At 42.9% G+C, this 22,796-nt stretch overlaps 1 protein-coding gene and 1 pseudogene across 3 annotated transcripts in view; both read right to left on the bottom strand.

Moving 5' to 3' along the window:
* The window catches only part of FAM3C (FAM3 metabolism regulating signaling molecule C), a 52,156-nt gene extending 41,729 nt beyond the window's left edge, over window positions 1-10,427 (bottom strand). For 2 of the 3 annotated variants that reach the window (XM_062206691.1, XM_062206681.1), the window contains exon 1: window positions 10,300-10,427. The gene's annotated coding sequence lies outside the window, so the exon portion shown is untranslated. Of the gene's footprint in view, window positions 1-7,529; window positions 7,638-10,299 lie in introns of those variants that run through there. The other variant, XM_062206699.1, reaches the window with a different exon arrangement.
* Window positions 10,428-17,754: 7,327 nt separating this feature from the next.
* Window positions 17,755-22,796, bottom strand: part of LOC133762325 (transmembrane protein 183A-like) — an 82,434-nt pseudogene continuing 77,392 nt past the window's right edge.

Raw genomic sequence — 22,796 nt, 5'->3', positions numbered from 1 at the left:
TATGACATGCTAATTCCAAAGCATCCCCTACTTGTCTTCTCAGGAAGACATTCAAAAACAAAAGAAAATTTTTACATATTGACAATCTTAGTAGGAGAGGGTGAAGCAAGAAGTTAATGACACCTCCCGGGGAGCCAACAACAATCAAATAGGGATAGAACAGGTCCAGGAATAAAAAGCCTCTACTAGAAATTCAGAACCCTAACCTAGAGGCAGCAGTAAAGGTGTTGACAGTTTTTCTTACATATATTCATCAAAAGATGGCAAGATAGAAATTAAAGCCATTTACCAACAGTATTAGTGGCAAGAGGGTATATTTAAGACAGAAGAAAATAAAAACAAAACAAAACAAAAAAAACTTGAGCAAGTACATTTATGAAACAGCTTGCTCCAAAAAGTGTAATGGAGGCCAAAACAAGTTTCAGTGTTTTAGGTAAATCTATACACGACTGAACTCAAACGGTTTGCTAATATGTGAGGTGCACAGTCATCTATCTGAATGTCCTTGGATTAGGGCCACCATGATGTCCCGGGACAATAAACTCCCAACCTGCACACACACTTAGGTGTGAGACCTGGACAGAACAGTGCCTCCACTAGCACCCCAAATCCTCATACCGTGGGACTTGCTCATCTCTACTACAAAGTCGGTGCTCCAGAGTTTTAGTTTGTCAAAATGACTAAGCTTGTACCTTAGAATCACCCAGACAGAAATGATACAAAGTAACCACAGGAATATACCTCATTGATTTATTTACTCTTAATGAACAGTTGAATCAGAAGAAAACACTACACTTTATACTGCATAAAGGTAGAGGTATGATCAGTCAATTCAATCCAACTTTAATCCACTACTGGGCACTAACAATTTTAGCAGAACCAATGGAGTAAATTCAGATTATTCTACTAATATTCCTGTGGGCTGGCGCTTTTTAAGAGTACTATGAAAAATAGGTCAAAGTACAAAGAGTCAGATGTAACAGATGCAATGCTGAATTCTACATGTTAACCTGATGGGGCCACAGAGTACTAATTATGTATTTGGTTAAACATTATGCTGGGTCGGTCTGCAAAGGCATTTCTGAAACAAGAAAGTTAAGGGTAGTTTGCTTTCTGCCTGTCTTCAAGCTGGGAGAACACCTTCGGACACAGACTGGACCTATATCAGCAGTTTTTTTGAGTCACTTGCTTGCAAGCAACTGCAGATCCTGGATTTCTCTGCCTCCCTAACTGTTGAGACAACTCCTTATAATAAATGTATATATTATGTATGTATAAAATCAATATGTATTTATATATAATCACATATATTTATATAATCATATATAAATATATATAAAATGACAGACCTACATATACATAGACCTAGTTCCAGCTACATATATATTATGAAGAATATATATCTATAGCTAGATAGAACCCGGTTGAATACAGACAAGATCTGAATGCAAAAATTTAAATGTTTATCACAAGAGCATTAAAAGTAAAAGAGGAAAATGAGAAAATACTGAAATCCAAGGAATGGTACCAGTCCCTAAAGTAAGTTACTATGATGTTGTAATTACAAAACAAGAAGGTATTTTTAAAAACACTATTTGCAGTAAATGGCTACATTTAGGTAAATATGATACAAGTGTTGGCAAACATACTCCACAAAGGCCCAGACGGCAAATACTTCAGGCTTTGCGGACCACACAATCTCCTGCAGCTATGCCACTCAGCAGTCCCAGCTGGATAGCAAGCATAGGCAACACGTTCAACTATGTTCCAATAAAACTTCGTTTATGGATACTGAAATTTGAATTTTATAGAATTTCATGTGTCAGAAAATTAATTCTTCATTAGAGTTTTTTTTTTTTTTTGACACATTTATAAATGTGAAACCCAATCTTGGGTTGTCGGTCGTACAGGCCTTGGGGAAGTAATTTGCCAACTCCTGATAAAGAGAAGTAACAATTTTTTAAAATAAAATTTTAAAAAGAGGGGAGAATAGAACCTTTGTAACCACATCTTAACAGTCTGAAATTTTTTGCTGGGCTCCTTGCAGGATACTTAAATTTCATATGGCTTCTATGGGTCATCTTAGAAGTGTTACTTCAGAAGTAGGACAGGTTAAATGATCCTAAATCCTATGCTGTATAAGACATTTGCATAATCAACTGCTCCCCAGGGAAAGCAGTATATATTCTGTGAGAAAACACAGAACGGATCTTCTTTAAAAGGAAGGGAAAAAAAAATCCTTCCCTCCTTGTGGGCTGAAGCTGTCCATCTGCACAGCAAAGGCAGAGTAAGTCTATACTCTGTAATGTCTCCCAGTCAGTCCCAGGAGTTACAAAAGAAATGGATAAAAATTAATCTTCTCCACACTCCATTTCATTAACTATAAAGTTACTTTGATACTTCCTTTATTCAGGTGTTCATGGGAGAAAGGCTTAAATAAAGGGTGCTGGACCTGTGAATCTGATGTCTGATCAACTTTTAAAATGTCAAATATTTAACCTTAAAAAAAAAAAAACTTTCTTTAATAACAAGTTACTACTGCAGTAGACACAGAGTGCCATCAAGCACCCCATCTCACCCAAATGCCACCATACACACATCCTGCCAGGCTGGCTACTTCTTAAAATAAACAATGGAAAGGGCTGAGAGGGCTGCATTCACTGGAAAGAATATTAACATGTAAATATCTAGCATGAAACCTGAGCTGCTATCTCTATAAATGTTAATTTCATAGGAGTTGGTGTTTTTAACACAGAATGCTTAAAAGATAAAAAAGAAGTCCAATTAATAACCTGAGAAACTATTTAATGCTAACCATACACTCTCATATCAAATCCTACAAATCCTCTACATTTATGGAGTATAAATTGTAGTATTTTCTTCTGATTTAATTGTTTGTTAATATTAAATAAATCCTAGAAAATGCATCTTTTTAAAAGAATCTACCATCTTAATATACACACACTTTTGTTATAGAGCTCTTAAGGGTGACATAAGGACTAACTAAAAAAATAATCCAAGTTTTTAAACAACCAATGTAAAACCAACATGTGTGGGTAGGGTAGGGGGAGGTGATCACTAAGAATTCTAGAGAGCTAAGGACAGCCAATTTTTCAAATGATCACGGAGGAAAATGATATAAATGTATCGACTGTGCAAAATGCCCCCCAAAAAAGGTGAGACTGCAAACAACAGAGCAAAAACTTTTAAATCACAGATCCATAGTACCAATAAGTCTCTTAGAATACATTTTTAACATTCTCTTGAAACCTTGGGAAGAGAGGGATACTAATGATCTACATGCCTGAATTTTTAACAGCTACCAGAATCAACATCCTATGGTTTTTCTTATTAATTGTCTTAAGTAGCAGCACACTGAAATTATATTTAGAAGACGACTGACTAATCTCTCAGCGTAGTTAGGAAACAGAAATATTAGAAGTATACTGTGGAAAAGCACAAATGATGCTAAAGTTTCTTTAACTTCCCCCTAGAATGCTAATCAATTCTAGATATGAAAGAGATTAGGATTATACTGTGAAGATTCAGTTTTCCTTCACAATCCACTATAAATTACTATACCTTGCCTTCCATACTGTTATCCTGACAATGAATGGAGAAGGCAACACTTGAGAACATTCTATCTGATCTACAGCAGCTTAAACAAAACTCTACTCTTTGAAGAACCAACACTGACAAATACCCACTTGTCCCTTCTGTTACAAACAAGTTAGTGAAGGTGCCTGGCTCAATCTTAACAGTCCCCCCTCCCCCCACCCAGACCAACTTTGCCCCAAATACTAACAGGAAGGAGGAGCAGCCAACCCTGACGAACCACAAACACTACATTCTGAGAGCATTTTCAACATGATTCACCTCAATGTTAAAGAGTTGCAGGTACAAATCCTTCAATCAATGTGAATTAGTGCTCAAGAGACCTGGAGGTCTTTTCCTCTTCGGAAATTTGAGATTTCAGATGTCTGAAACACTTCCATCTCCAGCACGAGGGATTAAACACTAAGCAGACATGTGCTTTGCTCTGTCTCCCCAAACCTAACACAGCTAAGCAGCTTTCTCTACCAGGGAAAGAAGCTTCGTGAATCCTCAATGGGGAAAGCTCTGTTCTACCCCACAGAAACTCTCCCTCAATACCCAACAAGCCACCCCAGCATTTCTCCATGTGTGGCCAGCTAGTGTTCAAGCTTCCTGCCACAGATCTGGTGTCTACCTGACTACTGCCCTACACCTTAACACTGCTCCATCCAGGATGCTGTGTGACTGGGGTCCATGTGCAGGACTCAGGAGCTGGCGTTAATGACTGAGGGTTAGCCCTCTACCAGACAAAGCCAGAAATGAAAGAAATCAAATGACCACGCTGTAACTGATATCAATGTGACATGAACCCTTTTATCTCTTATCTCCTATGCCTCATAATAACAATTTAACTTAACAGGACCTAAAGACCTTTATTTATTGCTTTTTATTTATTTATTTGAGAGGTAGAGTTACAGACAGTGAAAGGGAGAGACACAGAGAAAGGTCTTCGGTCCACTGGTTCACTCACCAAATGGCCGCAAGGGCCAGAGCTACACTGGGCCGGAGCTACGCCGATCCAAAGCCAGGAGCCAGGAGCCTCCTCTGGGTCTACCACACAGCTGCAGGGGCCCAAGGACTTAGGCCATCTTCCACTGCTTTCCCAGGCCATAGCAGAGAGATAGATGGGAAGAGGAGCAGCCGGGACTAGAACCGGTGCCCATATGGGATGCCAGAGCCCCAGGTGGAGGATTAACCTACTGCGCCAAAGTGCGGGCCCTATTTATTGATTTTAAGATGCATACTGCTGGGGCCAGTGCTGTGGCATATCAGGTAGAGCTGCCACCTGCAATGCCAGCATCCCATATGGGTGCCCATTCGAATCCCAGCTGCTCCAGTTCAGATCCAGCAGTAGAAGATGGCCCAAGTCCTTGGGCTCCTTCACTCACTTGGGAGACTCCAGAGGAAGCTCCTGGCTCTGGATCGGCCCAGCTCCAGCCATTTGGGGAGTGCACCAGCAGATGGAAGCCCCCCCCTCCCCCCGCTTTTTGCCTCTGCCTGTGTAACTCTGCCTTTCAAATAAATTTTTTAAAAAATCTTGAAAAAGAAAAAAAAAAGATACATACTGCTTCCCTCATTTTAACCTATCTAAATTTGAAGTAAGGCTTTCAACCACATTTCTGTTTCTGATAGTATATAAGATAATGGTGTAGCTGCAAAATATGGCAATAAAGATTCTATGAAATTATAATTACAACAGCATGGATAGCTGAATTACTAGCATGCAAATTCCTGAGCCAACCATAGACTTGGAGGATCAGAATCCCTAGGTGTGGGGATTAAAACTCTGGCACCTTTCACAGCTCCCTGGGTGACTTTTATTCCCGCTGGGATCTTAGAACTTCAGAAATAAAGCAAGGCAACCCAAACACACTGAGAAGGCCAGGGAAGGGTGGGGTGGGGAGCCAAGGCAGATCTAGGCCAACAAAGCCCAAAAGTCAAATTCATGAGGTGAGGAGTTTCATTCTTTCCCTAACAAGCAAAGGAAATCAGCCTACCTCCAGGCCAGGTCTCCTGTGGGCGTGAAAAAGGAGAGGCAGGCAGTGAAGAGCAAGTGAGGAAAAGGTGGTAAGGAATAAAGAAGGAACTCCAGTTGGCAATGGGTAAAACCAAGTACTAGACTGGAAATTACCCTGATGTTTGCTTGCAGTTTTTCTCAGCCACCAGAGAACTGATTTACAAGTTATAATGCAGTTGAAGAAATGACAAGGTGATTAGATCGCTGTAACCCAGAGCACAAACATTTCCAAAATAGAAGACAATGCGGAATGCTACAAAATGCCACCCACTGTTGCCTGCGCCTTCAGAGTTCTCTGCTCATTTAAAAAGTTGTGATCTGAACTACCTAAACTCTCCAGGGCAACACCCAGGGTGGGATAAATGGACAGAGGATATTACCAGGAAGAATGACAGAGAGGGATGAGCTGTTCAGCTCATGAATTGCTGGAAAACGGAAAGGTTAAAGGCACAAGTGCATATCCAGGGTAGCTGCTGTCTTACCTCACATAATCTCACAACTATTTTAAATTATACCAGAAGTTGTATGTTCCTATTCCAAATAAATGCTTAAGGATTCCCCTACACGGGGCAGGCAGTTAACCTAGTGGTTCAGATGTCTGCATCCTGGGTCTGATAGCTGGTTCTATCTCCTAACTCCAGCCTCCTGCCAATGCAGATCCTGGGAGGCAGAAGGTGACAGCTCAAATAATTGGGTTTCTGGGACCCACATGGAGACCCGGGTTGTGATCCTGGCTCTAGTCTGGCTCAACCTAGGGCACTGCAGGCCTCTGGGGAGTCAATCAGTGGATGGGAGCTCTCTCTCTGGTTCCTAAATAAATAAATAAGAATCCCCCTACATTTCCACTCCATTTATGCTCTTCAAATAGTGAACATACCATTCATGAAGTAACTAAATGCACAAGCAGTCATAATTCCCAGTCAAACCTACATGAAGAAAGGGCGGAAAACAGTGGCTCCCTCTGCTCAGAGGACAAGGATGAAATATTTCCATCCTTAACAACTGGACGCAAAACAGCAGTTGTTTCCAAACCGTAGAATAAGATGCTTCCAGCATGAAATGTTTTTAAAGATTTATTTACTTATTTGAAAGGCAAGTTACACACACACACACACATATACACATGTACACCCAGAGAGAGAGAGAGAAAGACATTGAGAGATCTTCCATCTGCTGGTTCACTCCCCAAATGGCCTCAGTGGCTAGCATTGGGCCAGGCTGAAGCCAGGAGCCAGAAGCTTCATCCAAGTCTCCCATGAGAATGGCAAGGGTCCAAATACTTAAGCCCATCTTTCACTGCTTTCCTAGGTGCATCACCAAGGACCCGGTTCAGAAGCAGAGCACCTGGAACCCAAATCAGCACCCATAGGGGTTACAGGTGGTGTCTCAACCTACTATGCCACAATACCAGTCCAAAAAATGTTTTAATTAAATCAATTTAAAAACTCATTTTTGTTGACCATAAGTCTTTCAAAACTCAATGACCACATAACTACAGGAAATGAATGGTATCTTTGTCAGATATTATCCCTGGTACCACGGTACTACTTTAACAAATCCTACCACATTTATAATCAAATTCATTTCAAGAACAGACATTATGCTGGAGATGTTCATATCACTTTCTAGCACACAGAAACTCATCAGGGTCCATCAGTGGACAAATGAATAAACACAATATGGTATGTCAATGAGATAATACACATGGAATGGTATATATCAGAATATACAATGGAACATTATTCAGCCATAAAAAAAGTAACGAAGTTGGGGCTGGCACTGTGGTGTAGTGGGTAGAGCTGCCACCTGTGGTGTCAACATCCCATATGGGTACCCATTTGAGTCCTGGCTGCCCTCTTGCTAATGTGCCTGGGAAAGCAGCAAAGGATGGCCCAAGTGCTTGGGCCCCTGAACCCACCTGGCTCCTGGCTTTGGACTACCTCAACTCCTGGCTCCTGGCTTCAGATCAGCACAGCTCCGGCTGTTGCGGCCATCTGGGGAGTGAGCCAGTGGATGGAAGACCTCTCTCTCTGTCGCTGCCTCTCTCTGTAACTCTTTCAAATAAATAAAAAAATCTAAAAAAAAAAAAAAAAGAAGAAGAAGAAGAACTGTGGGATAAATCCTGGGAACGCTGTGGTGTTTCTAGTGTGGTACTATGCACCCACTTCAAGGCACCCAAATGACCAGGTCTTACATGCCTGCTCTCAACTCAAACACATTCAACGTACCCTTGCACCATGGAAGTAATGTCCAAAAAATAAATAAATAAAATAAAAGGAGGTAAATTCTATGTTATATGAATTAAATTTAAAAAGTAAAATTGGAAATTAAAAACTCACTAAAGTGAAGCTAGAAAAATCATGAACAGCAGATAAGTGAGATTAGAAAAAAGGGCAATGTAAGAAATATAAGAACTGCTTCAATCAAATGTAATAGGCCAATGAAGAGAATGAAATATTAATAGGCTACACAGTGGACACTGATTGCAACACTTAAAATTTCTTCTCCTGAGACATATATACATATATGTATATATACAAATATAGATATACATGCAGCCAGCTGATTTTATTTCAGTAGTTAAAAAAATCACAAAACCATTTAAAGTTTAAAGATCTTGGAAACCACCCTGTTCAGTTTCCTCAAAAAGGCTAGTGAAGCAGGGCATGACAGTAATCAATCTGGTCAATGCCATTCACAAGGACTCAATACAGACCTAGTGCCTAAGATCTGAGTTCTCTGATCCCCAGGACAAGACTTCCCCTGGACTAAACTCAAAACAGGTATCTGCTGTTGTACTAAGCTCTGAGCCAGATGGATTTCTGTGAGTCCTACACCAATTTTTTTTTTTTTTTCTTTTTGGGTCTTGCACCTTTCAAGTTAAAAAAAGATGGGGGAAAAAAAGCTTATTAAAGACTCACTGCACTAGAAGAAATAAAATAGCTTGATGGGGGCCCATGTCATTTTATTCATAGGATCCATGATGCCTATAATTACTGGCACACTTCAGGTACCTTAAACCTCATATTTTAAAAATATTATTTAAAAAAATAAAAATGAGACAATTTAAAACACAAACTAGATGGTGAAAAATATGACTCTTATGATCCCCCAGCAAATGTTACTTTCTGTCATTTAGTCACCTTTTTCCCTTTGACTCTCTCTCCAATTATCCTTTTCTTTGCAAGGTATTTTCATAAGTTATTAAGTACTAAATAGCTAGCAATGCTTATGGTAGCAACCTCCATTAAAACTTGTAACTGGAATAGATCCTTAAGTTGATTCTGAAGGTCATAGTAACTACAATGGGGATGCTGGGGAACCTGGCCTGTCCTTTGTATAAAGTTCCACAGGTGCTTCAGAGTCCCCCAGTTTGAGAACTACCAAACTTTTTAAAATTACATCCACCTCTTTATATTTTTTCCTACATCGAAATGCTAGCCTTTAATGAGCTCAGAAAATATTACATGAATCTATGGAACAAAGCTCCCAACACCTATATAAGCCTGGAAAAAAGAAAAAATAGCCACTTATAAATCAGCCAGTAAACTCAGAAGAGACTGACAGCTGGTGCTGGGTGTCTAGAAAGAGGACAGGTGAACAATGCGACCAAAACCAGATGCGCAGTTTGGTGATTCTGCCAACTTCTCCGCTGAGTGGCATTCGTTCAGTCATTAACTTTTATTTCCTAAGTGATCCCTTTGTACTCCACAAGGCACGGTATGGCGCTCAGTGTATTTCCCAATACCTGAAAAACGTTAATCATACACCACTATGCGGTCATAGGTCCACAGGGTCTGGGAACCTGCTCTCAGCCTCAATCCTACTCCCTCGCTCTGGGAGCTCATATTTTCATCTGTAACAATGGCGAAGACAGACTAAAGGGCTTTTTCACACAGTTGCTGTGAGAATTAATTTGGCACGACGCCTACCAGACAGGAAACAACCTAAGACTATTCAGAGTCATTTTATCCACCTGTATCTGACACACAAAAAGGAAAAAAAAAAAAAGTCCTTTGAATTAACCAGCAGTTTCGCATCATTGGAAAAATAGTATTTTTTTTTAAGTAGGAAGGGGAAGAAAACACCCGAAACAATCACAGATGGAGATCTGAAATGTTCGATGTGTCAGGCGTTACTGCTTAGGGGCGCTAACGGTTCCGAACTGCGGGCACAGGAGCAAACCACAGGGCAAGCACAGAGTACGTGCATCTGCGACACCGAGCGCCGAGGGGCTGGTCTGCAAAAACAAAAAAGTGCCTCCCGCTCAACTTCTGCAAGCCCGGTCTACACCCCCCAACGAGAGTTCACACCAACCGCCAGCCCCGTCCCCGCCGCGGCCCGGAGCCCACGGCGCGCCCCGCTCCCGCCCCGGCGCGCTCCAGGGGGCCGGCCCGGGCCCGGGGCGCCCACCTGGGACCCCCGGGACCCTGCACCAGGTGCACACACCGCCCCGCCCTGCGCCGGGCCCCGGGGGCGCCGGGCAGCCGCTGCCCGCGCCGGGGCGGTGGCCCGGGCTCGGCCGTCCTGCCTGCGCCCTCCCACCGCGGGACGCGCCTCAGCCACGCCGGCCGCCGCGGGGCGAGCGGAGCCGCGGGCGAGGGTGGCGTCCGCCTGCGCTGGCCCCCCTCCATCCATCCCGCCCAGGAGCGCGGCCGAGGCTCGGCCCGCCGCCCCGCCCGTCTCACCAGCCTCCCGCCCGCCGCCGGGCCTCTCCGCGGTCAGTCGTGCCGGAGGCCGACGGGAACGGCCGCCGCCTCCAGCTCGCGCTGCCGACTCCCCCGGCTTCCTCCGGCTGCCCCTCACCCCGGCGAGTGGCCCGGAGGAAGCCTGCTCGCCTCTGGGCCTCCTCCTACGCGTCCCCGCTGCGACCAATGAGCCCCCGCCGCCGGGAGGCCGCGCCCGCCCCCTGGCGGTGGAGGACCGAGCGGGCGGCGGGCCGGCCGGAGGGCAGGGAGGGCAGCCGAGGAGGGGCCCTGCGGCACCGCCCCCTGCCCAGGACCCCGCCCAGGACCCCGCCTGGAGCTATGGGGACCTGCCACGTGGGACCGGCCCGGTCTGCTGCCTGCTGGGGTCACACCGCAGGAGGGGGAAGACATGTGGGACCAACTCCCTCCCTGTGCACACACGCACGCACACACACACAGGCTCAGATCTGAAAAAAGCCCAAACTCAGCAGCTGGATGGATGGCAAGGTCCATGGTCCTGTCAGCCTTACAAGACAGCAACTGTCTTGTAACTGCTTCGTGGAAGCAAGATTGACTGCCCGTGAAAATCCTATCTGGGCATCAGAATTCCGGCAACACTTCAGTGCTAGGTCCGAGAAGAAAAGTAGTGCTTGCATTTTATGCTTCATTTTTGTTCGTTTAAATGATTACCCACACGTCAAAAAATGATTTTCTCCTAGGTTAAGAGATTGTTCCACGTTTGCTCTGGTGTTACTACACCAGAAATCCAAATCTTACCCTACAAGACCTGAGAACACAAAATTATTTCATAATTCAGATCATATTCCAGAATAAGTAATAACTACTGTTGACTAGTATTACATAGGATATTGGAAACATCTATGGCTGTAAAAATTAAGTTGCATTAAATAATAGTAGGTTTGCTGTTGGTAGATATTAGACCAAATCTTACCTAACCTCCAAAAATGTTAAGACACACAGTGTAATGGTAGGTATGGGATCTGGAATTTGCCATCCATGGTAGCGGGGAGGAAACAAGAAATACCTATTGAGTGTCTTCTGTGTGTCAAACACATTGCTGGGACTTTATGTATCTGTTCTCACAATTCAAAGTAGATGTTACATATGTATTACTTTAACAAATCCAAAGACCAGAACTTGAAATGGAGTTTAAGCAGTTTGCTCAGAAATAGGAGATAGTAAATTATAAAGCTGGAATTACGGGCTAATCTACATCTAACCACAAACAAGATTACACTTGCTTAATTATGGTACCCAAATAAAGCAAAACAAAACAATATGTATTGGACACATGCCTCCCCTTAAGTCCCTCTGTCCAACTGAAGCAATTTATGTGATCCTCTTTGAGTAGAGGTCAGGCCATGTTTGACATAGAACGTTTTGCTCTGTAGTTGAATTAACCTGTATAGAAAGAACACATCATACTCTTACAGCACCATACTTGAAACGGCTTCTGTGCTGAAAATCCGGTGTCTCCATCAACCATAAAATACAGCTCAGGACCCTCTCATAGGTGATGAAACCACTAACAGTGGATCACAACCAACATTTTGTTGTTTTTGGTTCACTGAAATGGAATAGAACAAAAAGACTTCATAGCATAACTTGAGGATAGGCACTGTTCATGAAGTAGTTGTACTGCATTATAGGTGAGTGTCTGTGTGCTTGTGTGTGTGTCTGGGTTATGTTGTAAAATGTATTTCTTAATAATATGGGTTTTTTTTAAAGATGGTAAATCACTGTGGACTTAATCAGCCAGAGGTTCCACCTGTGAAAGTATAAAGACACTTCCCACTTGTGCATGGCAGCGGCGAGGAAGGCAGAAGCAGTCAGCAAGTGTCAAAAGATACAGAGATATTCACAGCTCCAGGACGTAGAAAGCAAGTGGTTGCTACCGTGTCACAAGATAATATGTAATGATAACTGGTCTTTTAAAAGCTAATGTAACTTTGTATCCCTTAAATAAAAGGTTTCCAGCTTTAAAAAGTATCCCTCAGAACAAGAATAAAGAAAAGCTAATGTCTATTGTACAAGTACTGGGCCGGCGCCGCAGCCTAACAGGCTAATCCTCCGCCTTGCAGCGCCAGCACACCGGGTTCTAGTCCTGGTTGGGGCGCCGGATTCTATCCTGGTTGCTCCTCTTCCAGGCCAGCTCTCTGCTATGGCTCGGGAAGGCAGTGGAGGATGGCCCAAGTGCTCGGGCCCTGCACCCGCATGGGAGACCAGGAGAAGCACCTGGCTCCTGGCTTTGGATCAGCATGATGCGCCGGCCGCAGTGGCCATTGGAGGGTGAACCAATGGCAAAAAGGAAGACCTTTCTCTCTGTCTCTCTCTCTCTCTCACTATCCACTCTGCCTGTCAAAAGAAAAAAAAAAGTTTATTGTACAGGTACTGTGTGCCAGGCACTTTCTCAGGATTTGATATATACTTGCTCACTTAACTCTCATAATCCCATAAATTCAGAGGAGAAAAATGAAGGACTAGAAAGGAACACTGTCCACAGTCTTCTTAGAACCAGAGCCAAGATTCAGTCCCACATGCTTCCCTTCAAAGCCTATCTCTTTTGTTTACTTGAAAAGAATATTCTCCTGTCAGTGGGTACAGAATTTGTATAAAACTATAATCTGTATTGTCCCCCACATAAGGATTACATAATACTACTAAATGTAAAATTTGTGAAAAGCCTCAGAATTTTAATTGGACCCACTGTGAAGTAGAATAGATCATTTGATACCATTTTATGTATGTGGAGTATTAGATTATATATAGACATGGCCTCCGACAATTCCTCCCATTTCTTTTTTTTTTTTTTAGATTTATTTATTTTGCTTGAAAGAGTTACACACAGAGAAAAGGAGAGACAGAGAGAGAGAGAGAGGGAGAGAGAGAGAGAAGTCGGTCTTCCATCCTTGTTTCAATCCCCAATTGACTGCAATGGCTGGAGCTGCGCCGATCTGAAGCCAGGAGCCAGGAGCTTCTTCCAGGTCTCCCATGTGGGTGCAGAGGCACAAGGGCCATCTTCTACTGCTTTCCCAGGCCATAGCAGAGAGCAGGATTGGAAGTGGAGCAGCCGGGACTTGAACCAGTGCCCATATGGGATGCCACAGTACCGGCCCCTGAAACCTCCCATTTCCGTAAGCTCATGCCATTGTATCACCAAGAGATGACTTCTGCAGCCCCTCCTCTTGATTCTAAATTGGCACTGAGACTCATGCTGACCAATAGAATTCTGTGGAGCAGATGCTTTATAACCTCTAGGCTTAGACTTAACAGACTGGAAGCTCCCATTTTCATTCTCTTGAGAATCATCACCATACAAAGGCTATTAGATGATAAGGAACTATATACAGAAAGACTGGGGCCTACGTATCTGCAAACCGTTCTAGCCACTTCAGCAGACTCCAAACAGGAGTCAAGTCACATTGCTGGTCCAGCCCCAGCTAAGCTCCCAGCTCTATGGGTCACATGAGTGATTCCAGACAATACTATGTGGTGCAGACTTGCCTTACTGAGACCAGCCAACCCACAGAAGCTTGAGAAATTACAGGGGTTTTGGTTTGTTTGTTTTTGGTTCTTTTAAGTTGCTAAGTATTATGGCAGGATGTCAGATAGTGGTTAATAACTGAATCATGGAGGAAAAGGTTTATAGGATTCAGGGTTAGGGGGAGGGAGAAGCTGTCTAGCTCTGCACGTAGGGTTACTTTAAAATATTAAAACATGGTTATATTGGATAATAAACTCAAACCTGTGGTGAGATGGGCAGAACTAGCTGAGCTCTTCAAAAATAGCAGAAAAATAAGAGAAAGAGATGGAATAATAAATGCAAGAGTACAAGTGTCAAATTTTACATCTATGTTGGATTAAGTGGGTTTTAAAAATTCTTCAGGAATCTCATCACAATGTGCATTCAGACCTCTCAAACTTCAGCCTTGCCTGAAAGGGCAAAATAGTGCTGTGGAAACCAAAGCTGTCTCACATTTTATAGCACAGCATTTGCATACTGAACAAGACAGTAGGCAAAGTAAATGGTTTAGGAGCTGGTGTTGGGGCATAAAAGGTAAAGCCACTGCCTAGGATGCTAGCATCTCATATGGTTGCAGGTTTGTGTCTTGGCTGCTCAACTTCTTATCCAGCTCCTTGCTAATGGCCTGTAAAAAGTAGCAGAAGATGGCACAAGTATTTGGACTCCCATCACCCACATGAGAAACCCAGAAGAATCTCCTGGCTCCTGAGTTCTGCCTGACCCAGCCAGGTCTGTTGCAGCCATCTGGGGAGTGAACAGTGCATGGAAGATCTCTCTCTCTCTCTCTTTGTCTTTTTTTTCCTGTAAGTCAACTTTCAAATAAGCTGGGCCGATGCAAAACCAGGAGCCAGGAGCTTCTTCCAGGTCTCCCATATGGGTGCAGGGTCCCAAGGACTTGGACCCTCCTCTACCTTTCCTAGGCCAATAGCAGGGAGCTGGATTGGAAGTGGAGCAGCTGGGACACAAACTGGCACCCATATGGGATGCTGGCACTGCAGGCAGCATCTTTACCCACTACACCACAGTGCCAACCCCAACAAATATCTTTTTAAAAGTTTTATAAATCATCGTTAAGCTATGAATCAGCCTATGTACATACAGATGCGCAGATGTGTGTGCGCACACACATACACACACTTCATACATAATATACACATAGTCTATCAGGTATGTTAAAGTGTGTGTTTTATCAGACCTTGGGAGAAGTTGCTTTAAGTTTTTCATGGCCACAGAACAAATGGGAAAATGTAATGACACCCCGATATACATTTAATTCTAAGTACAAACAGTGAATAAACTTCACAGTAAGTCATCTAAAAACTCTTCTGCCCACACTCTGTTTTAAAAAAGAAAAATAAAAAGCCAACCAGAAAACCCTCAGAGAAGAAGCAACTGCACAAACATTGAACAAAGTTTGTGTTTTCCTGAAGCATAATTGCTTAGGTCTATAACTCAGTTTCACTGTCTCTACATTATTTTTATTAAATGTTAACATCTCCAGTTACATTTAAACAAAATGCATCCTTTGCTCTGAAAGGCCAAATGTTGGGAATACAGGCAACAAAATATCATCCAATTGTTGCTATTACAATAAGACCTATTCTCTGGTGAATTTCATGATCACTACACATAGTTCAGGAACACACCACAGAATACAATTCTGATGGGATTTACATACAAATAGCAAAACAAACATACAAGTAGCAAACAGATATAATAAATCAAAACCTGCCACATGTGTTACTGCCATTTTTTGTGTACTTTTTTCTGGTAGTGGTATACACTCTCTTTAATGTGTTGGACCTTTTTCCTAATAGGACTTTTTCAAAATCACTGGTACCAATGAATAGGATGCAAACACTGGAAGCTTAAACAATCTTCCAGTTGTGCAGCCTGGCAATATTTCATGGGCAAGCATGCCTTTCCTTGATATATCTGTGACCTAGATAGGGAGCTAGAATCAACGTACTCATCAAAAATTGTTTCATTAACTGCATTTCTAGTTCCAGGTCAATATCCATTGAAGTGTCTTTTCTCCCACCTCCCCAACCACAAAAGCAACACATCTAAGCCAATCTCAACTTGTATCCTGATTAAATACAAAGGAGTATTTATGAATCCCTGAGCTGTTCAAGTTTTGCACTTTTATTTTGAAATAATTTCTGTAGAATTGCTGTGGTCTCACTGAGGCTTGGTACATATTTTTTTCAAAGTGTAATTTGTTTACCCAGAGCAGCTCTGTTCAAATATAGCATCTGGTATTTTGTAGAGTTCTATCCAATAGTCAAAATTTCCATCTCTATTCATGAAGCCAAAGCCAGGGCAATTGCTCACTTCACTTTGAAAAACCGGGAGTGGGAAATTTAAGGTTCAGTTGATATCTATCAAGATAATTTCATCTTCACCAATTCCCTTTCTCTTCTGTATCTCCAAGTCACTCCTTCTCTGCCCCTATCATTGTTTAATTCCTGGAAAGGCTTGAGGTGAGTGCTGGCTTTGGAGCCAGACAGGGACAGAGGAATTTGGATCCTTGCTATCATCTATTACTGGCTGTTAAGTGTCTTCTGGCAAGTTGTTTAGTCTGTGCAGGCCAGTATCTTTCCTATACATGAGAACAATGAAAATTCCCCCACAGCTTTTTAGTTTGATCACTTTATTTTGCTTGAGTTTTGAAGGATGTTTGGTATCGCTTTTAATAGAAGAGATAAAACTCATTTTCTCTGGTTTGCATGCAAAACTTTGGTGAGATGTCTGCTTATCCATCCAGGCTGCCAGCTATCCCAGAACTCATTTGCATTGTCTTATAAAGCTCTCAAGATTCATTTTTGCAGAGACTTCATTTTTGTTCAATTATGGTCTGCAGTACCCTGATCCTGTCACTCTTTTTGTCCCTGTCCAGTCCAGAAGGTCATTGCCCCATCATCATCTCCCCATGCACCACTGGGTGCATGTGCTATCCCGGCTCCATTGACCCTCTATCAGGATTCCAGGGGCCCCATGATTTAATATCTCTACCTTAACAGTTTAAGCTGCTTCGTCTTCCGAACCCTTAATTCATAAGCCATATTCTCTCACAATCTCTCCCAGTTCCTTTAGGGAGATGGAATATGAATCAAAGCTTATTATTCATGACAGGTTTTTCCCCACCAAAGATTTAATATGTAATTGTGATTTAGAGCTTCTTGCTTTGGTGTCTTTGAGCATTTTCTGAAGCAGTAACTGAAAATGTCCGGCACTGAAATAGTGTCAGACACACAAAAGATTTCCCAAAAAGTTTATTGAATTGCTAAGAAGTTTGCTATACAGAATGGTTTTGAGTCATAATATGATTATGGAATGTTCTTTCAAATGCAAGTTTTATGTGAAAATATGTTTATAAATCACAGCAGTTTTTCATTTTAATTATGTTTATTTATTTGAAATGCAAAGAGAGAGAGATAGGAGGAGAGAGAGAGAGAGAACACCCCCAAATGCCCATATTGGCTGTATCTGGGCCAGAGCTGATTTTATGTGCCAGGAAAGCACTCCAAGTCTCCTGTGTTGGTGATGGAACTGTTGAGCCATCACTACTGCCTCCCAAGGTCTGCATTAGCAGAAAGTTGGAGTCTGGAGCCAGAGAGCCAGGTTTTCAATCCAGGCACTCCAACGTGGGGCACCTGCATCTTAACCCCTAGGCCAAATGCCTTCCCATCTTTGTTTTCCATTCAACCCTTCTCCTGCCCCTTACATAATTCAGAAGCACAAGGAACATGTGTGGTATTAACCAGATGTACAAACCTTGCCCTCCAAAATGAAATCTGAGTACTAATGGACCAGACTCAGCACTACCACAAGGGATGGGAAGTAGGAACAAAGCTTTTAGGGAGAACAAATGCTGAGCATGTCACAAGATAGAGTTGAATGCCCTGCATTCAGTTCAGGACGACCCCTGCACCCCGGTCCTTATGCAGTTTCCTGATCAGCATGGACAGGAGTATCTTGAACAGCAGCCTTACTCAGTGATGTCAAGTGTCTGTGCTCACATTGATGGTAAAGAGTAAATATTCCCACAACTGGAATAAAGATGAAATTAAGGGTGGTGACCTCTAGTAGGCAGCAGTTCTGATTTGGATTGGCCTGAACATCTTCATCCTGAAGGGCTACTACAGTCCTCCCACTCACTCTTTAGTAACCTAGAGGACAGTTTTTGAACTTGAACTTGAATTCCCACTTTGGCTCCCAGTGATATTTCTGAATCACAAAAGTAAGCATTTGGAATTCTTCAGGGTGTTAGGAGTGCTTTCTGGAATGCCTGGAATCTTGGTGGTTCCAGCAGAAATTGGTACAAGCAAATTGGTACAAATAAGATACAGAGATCAGATCCCACCCACCAGAGCTGCTTATCCATCCACTCTGGTCACAGGTGCAAAGGCACAGGAGCATCCAGTGTGCAGTGCCTTCCGTATAAATGGGTCCAAAAGGCAGCACTGCCAGTGACAGTGGCATTCTTAGAAGTCAGGGGGAGGTTCAGCATGTTTTCAGGACAAGTGTCAGAGGCCAGCAATAGCAAAATGTCTACGAGGGACTCTTTCTCCAGTCCTGTGCATGCCATTGTGGGTATTTTCCCTCTTTTCTGGAGATAGTTCTGGGGCTTTCCTCCTGGGCATTAAAATTGTCACTGTTGCTGCTACTGTCACAAGACTTAGCATCTCCAGAAAGAGTCTTCTGTAGAATCAGGGAAGCTTCTGGAAGATTTTGCTCCCTGCCAACAAGAATTGGTCAAGGCTTTCTCCATACATCCAGACTAGGTGACATCCAGATCCATCCTGGCATTTCCTGCTGCAGTCACTCAATCCAGGCAGGAACTATGGGCCTGGAGGTTGGGTTGCTTTCCACTCTTTGGCATGGCAACTCTGTCAGGGCAAGGCAGGCCAAGCAGGTGAGGACCTGGGTCATGAACCTGGTCAGGGAGGGTGTAGTGGGAGTGGTCATCTTGACCAAGGTCATTGTTCCTCCTGAAATGTGCAAAGAAATCTAACTTTCAAAAGAATACAGAACCCTTAGCAGCCATTAACTTATATCCATCTCTGAAATTTTGTCATTTCAAAGAAGTTACAGAAATCAAACCATACAGTATGTCATTTTTTAAAAAAAGGCTTATTTATTTGAAAGGCAGAGTTACAGAGAAGGTGGGATAGAGAGAGAGATAGAGAATTCTTCCATCTGTTGGTTCACTCTCCAAATAGCTGCAATGACCAGGGCTGGGCCAGGCTGAACATGAAACCAGGAGCCAGGAGCTTCATCTGGGTCTCCCATGTGGTTGCAGGGATCCAAGTGCTTGGGCCATCTTCTGTTGCTTTCCCAGGCCATTAGCAGGTAGCAGGATCAGAAGTCAAGCAACCAGGAATTGGACTGACACCCATATGCTGGCTTTGCAGATGGCAGCTCAACCCACTATGCAACAATGCCAGCTCCAGTATACCATCTTTAAGCATTGACTTTTTTTCACTCTTTATAATTCTCTTGAGATTCATCAATTTGTCATCCTCAGAGTTAAGGCAGGAAAAATAAGAAGTAGGTATAGATATATTAGGCCATTTTAGGGGCCCTTGTGGCAACAACAAGTTCTGTATCTTGATTGTAGTTGTGGAAACATGAACAAAACAGGTGATCTAATTACCAAGATGAAAACCTCCACACAAGTGGGCACTATTGAAAGTGGGAAAATCTAAACAAAGTCAGTGGATTTTATTTATGTCAATTCCCTGGTTGTGTTATGGTGTTATCATTTCACAGAGTGTTTGAGAAAACTAGGTAAGAGTACATGGGATCTCTCTATTACTTCTAAGAACTGCATGTGTGAATCTGTAATGATCTGAAAATAAAAAGCTCAATTAAGAACATGTCAGAGAGATGTGTGGCTATTATGGTAGCACAAAATTCTTGAAGAATTGTGTCATTGGAATGTTGGTTTTTTGACAGAACTTGAGGAGTTTTCTGTTACCATTTTAAAGATTTATTTATTTATATGAAAGGCAGAGTTACAGAGAAGCAGAAGCAGAGAGAGAGAGAGAGAGAGAGAGAGAGAGAGAATGAGAGAGAGAATGAGAGAAAGAGAGAGAGAGAGAGGTCCTCCATTCACTGATTAACTCCTCAGATGACCTCAACAGCTGGAGTTGCGCTGATCTGAAGCTAGGAGTCAGTAGCTTCTTCCAGGTCTCCCACAGGGGTGCAGGGGCTCAAGGGCTTGGGTCATCTTCTACTGCTTTCCTAGGCCATAGAAGAGAGCTGTATTGGAAGTGGAGCAGCCAGGACTTGAACCGGTGCCCATATGGGATGTCAGCACTGCAGACAGTGGCATTACTTGCCATACCACAGCATCGAGCCCTGCACTTACGTTTTAAAGAATTCAAATAGTGTAGATTGTGAGGGGAGCCTGGGACAGTTGTCCCTTTTAACCTCTTACATAAAAAAAATCCTACTCATACAGAAGTGATACACAGAAGTGATAGAGACCAATATCTGCATAGAGCCCAGGGGAAGAGACATCTATTCATTTCCTAGGGTTGCCATAAAAATTTGCTTCAAGATAGGTGGTTTAAACAACAGAAATTCATTATCACATGATCCTGGAGGACAAAAATCTGAAATCAAGGTTGGGTTGAACTGAATTCCTGAGGATACTCCAGGGAAGAACTCTTCTTTGCCTCTTCCTCAGTCTAGTGGCTCTGAGTGTTCTGTACCCATCTTCACATAGCCTTTTTTTCTGTTGTTTGTCCTCTTCTATGCCTCACAAGGACATTTGTCATTGTATTTAGGGATATCTCTGTATAATTTAGAATGCTATCATCTCAAGATTCTTAATTGAATTGCACATTTGAAAATAACCAAAGCTTAAGGACAGTTGATGCAAGGAATGCATGAATATACATGAAGACTGTGATCAGGTGCAGAAGACCAGAGAAAGCTGGTCCATTGTAAACAGGCTTTACAAATTTCTCCTAAAGTCTTAGGAAGGTGAGATATATTGCATTTCAATCTTGAGGCATAAGGGGATTGTGGTGGAAATGATATTGTGTCCATATGCAAGTATGCAGGAAATAAAATTTGCAGGGCAAATGGCTAATATTGATGTATATGACTGGGAAGTTTATATTGCAGTTGAGTTTCAAAGGGTAATAAATGCAATTAAGGAAACTTAAGAAAGTCTTCTTACCACAGGATGCCATTAATTGATCGTATGAATTTTTAAAAATTCACCAAAATAAACATCTTTCAATTGCATCTTCCATGAAAATTTTGAAGTACTCTCATATTTGTGGAATTGTGACAAGGAAGTGGTCAATGGCAGAGATCAGTTAGAGGGCTTTGGTGTTGGGCAGATGAGAAGAGATGCAGGTCTGAGTTCACTGGGTAACAGCAGGGATTGAAGAAATTGAAGGATAATGGGAGATACCCAGGGCAGGCTTCATGGGCAGGTGATCAGATGTATAGGGCCCTGCATCCAGAAGGGCCCCACACTTAGAAGGACCATGCTTGGAATTTAATACTCTGTGGGGTCCATATTAAAATTCTTGATAATTTTCTCTTTGAATAAGTGTTTTGTGACTAAAACCTGATGGAACAATCAAGGAGCTTAGCACCATTGCTCATGTTGTGTCCCAACACTCACAGCTTCCCCATTGTCCCCAAACGGGTTCTCCCCCACCAGCTTCACCACTCTCTGGTATCTGGGCCCTGCCTGACTTCTTCCTCTGTGTTCCAACCCAGTGACTATTCATTCCTTTTGCCCATAGCAGACCTTGCACAGGCATGGGGGAGACTAGAGTTGGACATACATGTTCTTTGGCATCTCACAGTGGAACCTGGAGGCAGCTGCCTTCGATTCAGCTGTCAAAGCTCCAATGCAATCAATAAGCAACTCCATGGGAGTAAGCTTTTTGCTCTCCCCAGTCTAGGTACTAAGCGTGTCCTGATAGGAAGGCGGCAATCATGCAGATCACTGTCCACTGGGAGTTGGAGCAGAGAGCATCCTGTACTCCAGCTGGGGTCTGAAATGTGAACCAGCAGCTGGTGGGAGTGGTACCATGATACAGGACCATGGCACATGGCACAGGAAAGGGACCACCATGACCTGATGTCTGAGACAGTGGAACATTAAATCATAAATAAAAAACCATCATGACTGATTGAGAAAGACAATGGAAAAGATCACTTAGTTCCTTTGATGGCATATTTTTATTTTTTTGTGTTTTAAATGGAGATTTTGCATTTTCATGTAACTCTGGGCCCCACAAGCTATGGAGAGAAATGCCATAAAGGAAGAATTGACAGGCTTTATGATTCACTGAATATGAATATTGCAGGGATAAAACTTTATCAAGATTATGACCCTAGATGACAGAAAAAGTAGAAAACACTATTTCCAGAAGTTGTCAGTCAGAAGCAGAACTAGTCCCTGAGGAAGATGGGAAATCACATTAAGTGTGTACACTGTGCTGCCAGGAATAAGCTTCAGGCCCCTGCTTGCTGAGTGGACTTGGATAGTATCCTCATCATTGACTTTCTTTTTTTTTTTTTTTAAAGATTTATTTATTTGAAAGTCAAAGTTACACAGAGAGAGGAGAGGCAGAGAGAGAGAGAGAGAGAGAGAGAGAGAGGTCTTCCATCTGTTGGTTCACTCCCCAAATGGCCACAATGGCCGGAGCTGCACTGATCTGAAGCCAGGAGCCAGGAGCCTCTTCCAGGTCTCCCACGCGGGTGCAGGGTCCCAAGAACTTGGGCCATCTTCTACTGCTTTCCCAGGCCATAGCAAAGAACTGGATTGGAAGTGGAGCAGCCAGGTCTCGAACCAGCACCCATATGGGTTGCCAGCGCTTCAGGCCAGGGCGTTAACCCGCTGCACCACAACGCCAGCCCCATCATTGACTTTCAAGTTGTGGAACTGCCTCCTTATATCTGGGCAATCCACCTC

This window comes from Lepus europaeus, chromosome 1 (assembly GCF_033115175.1).
Source record: "Lepus europaeus isolate LE1 chromosome 1, mLepTim1.pri, whole genome shotgun sequence".
In the NCBI taxonomy this organism is placed as follows: Eukaryota; Metazoa; Chordata; class Mammalia; order Lagomorpha; family Leporidae; genus Lepus; species Lepus europaeus.
Note: the sequence above shows the minus strand (reverse complement) of the source record. Positions and strands in the feature narration are given on the sequence as shown.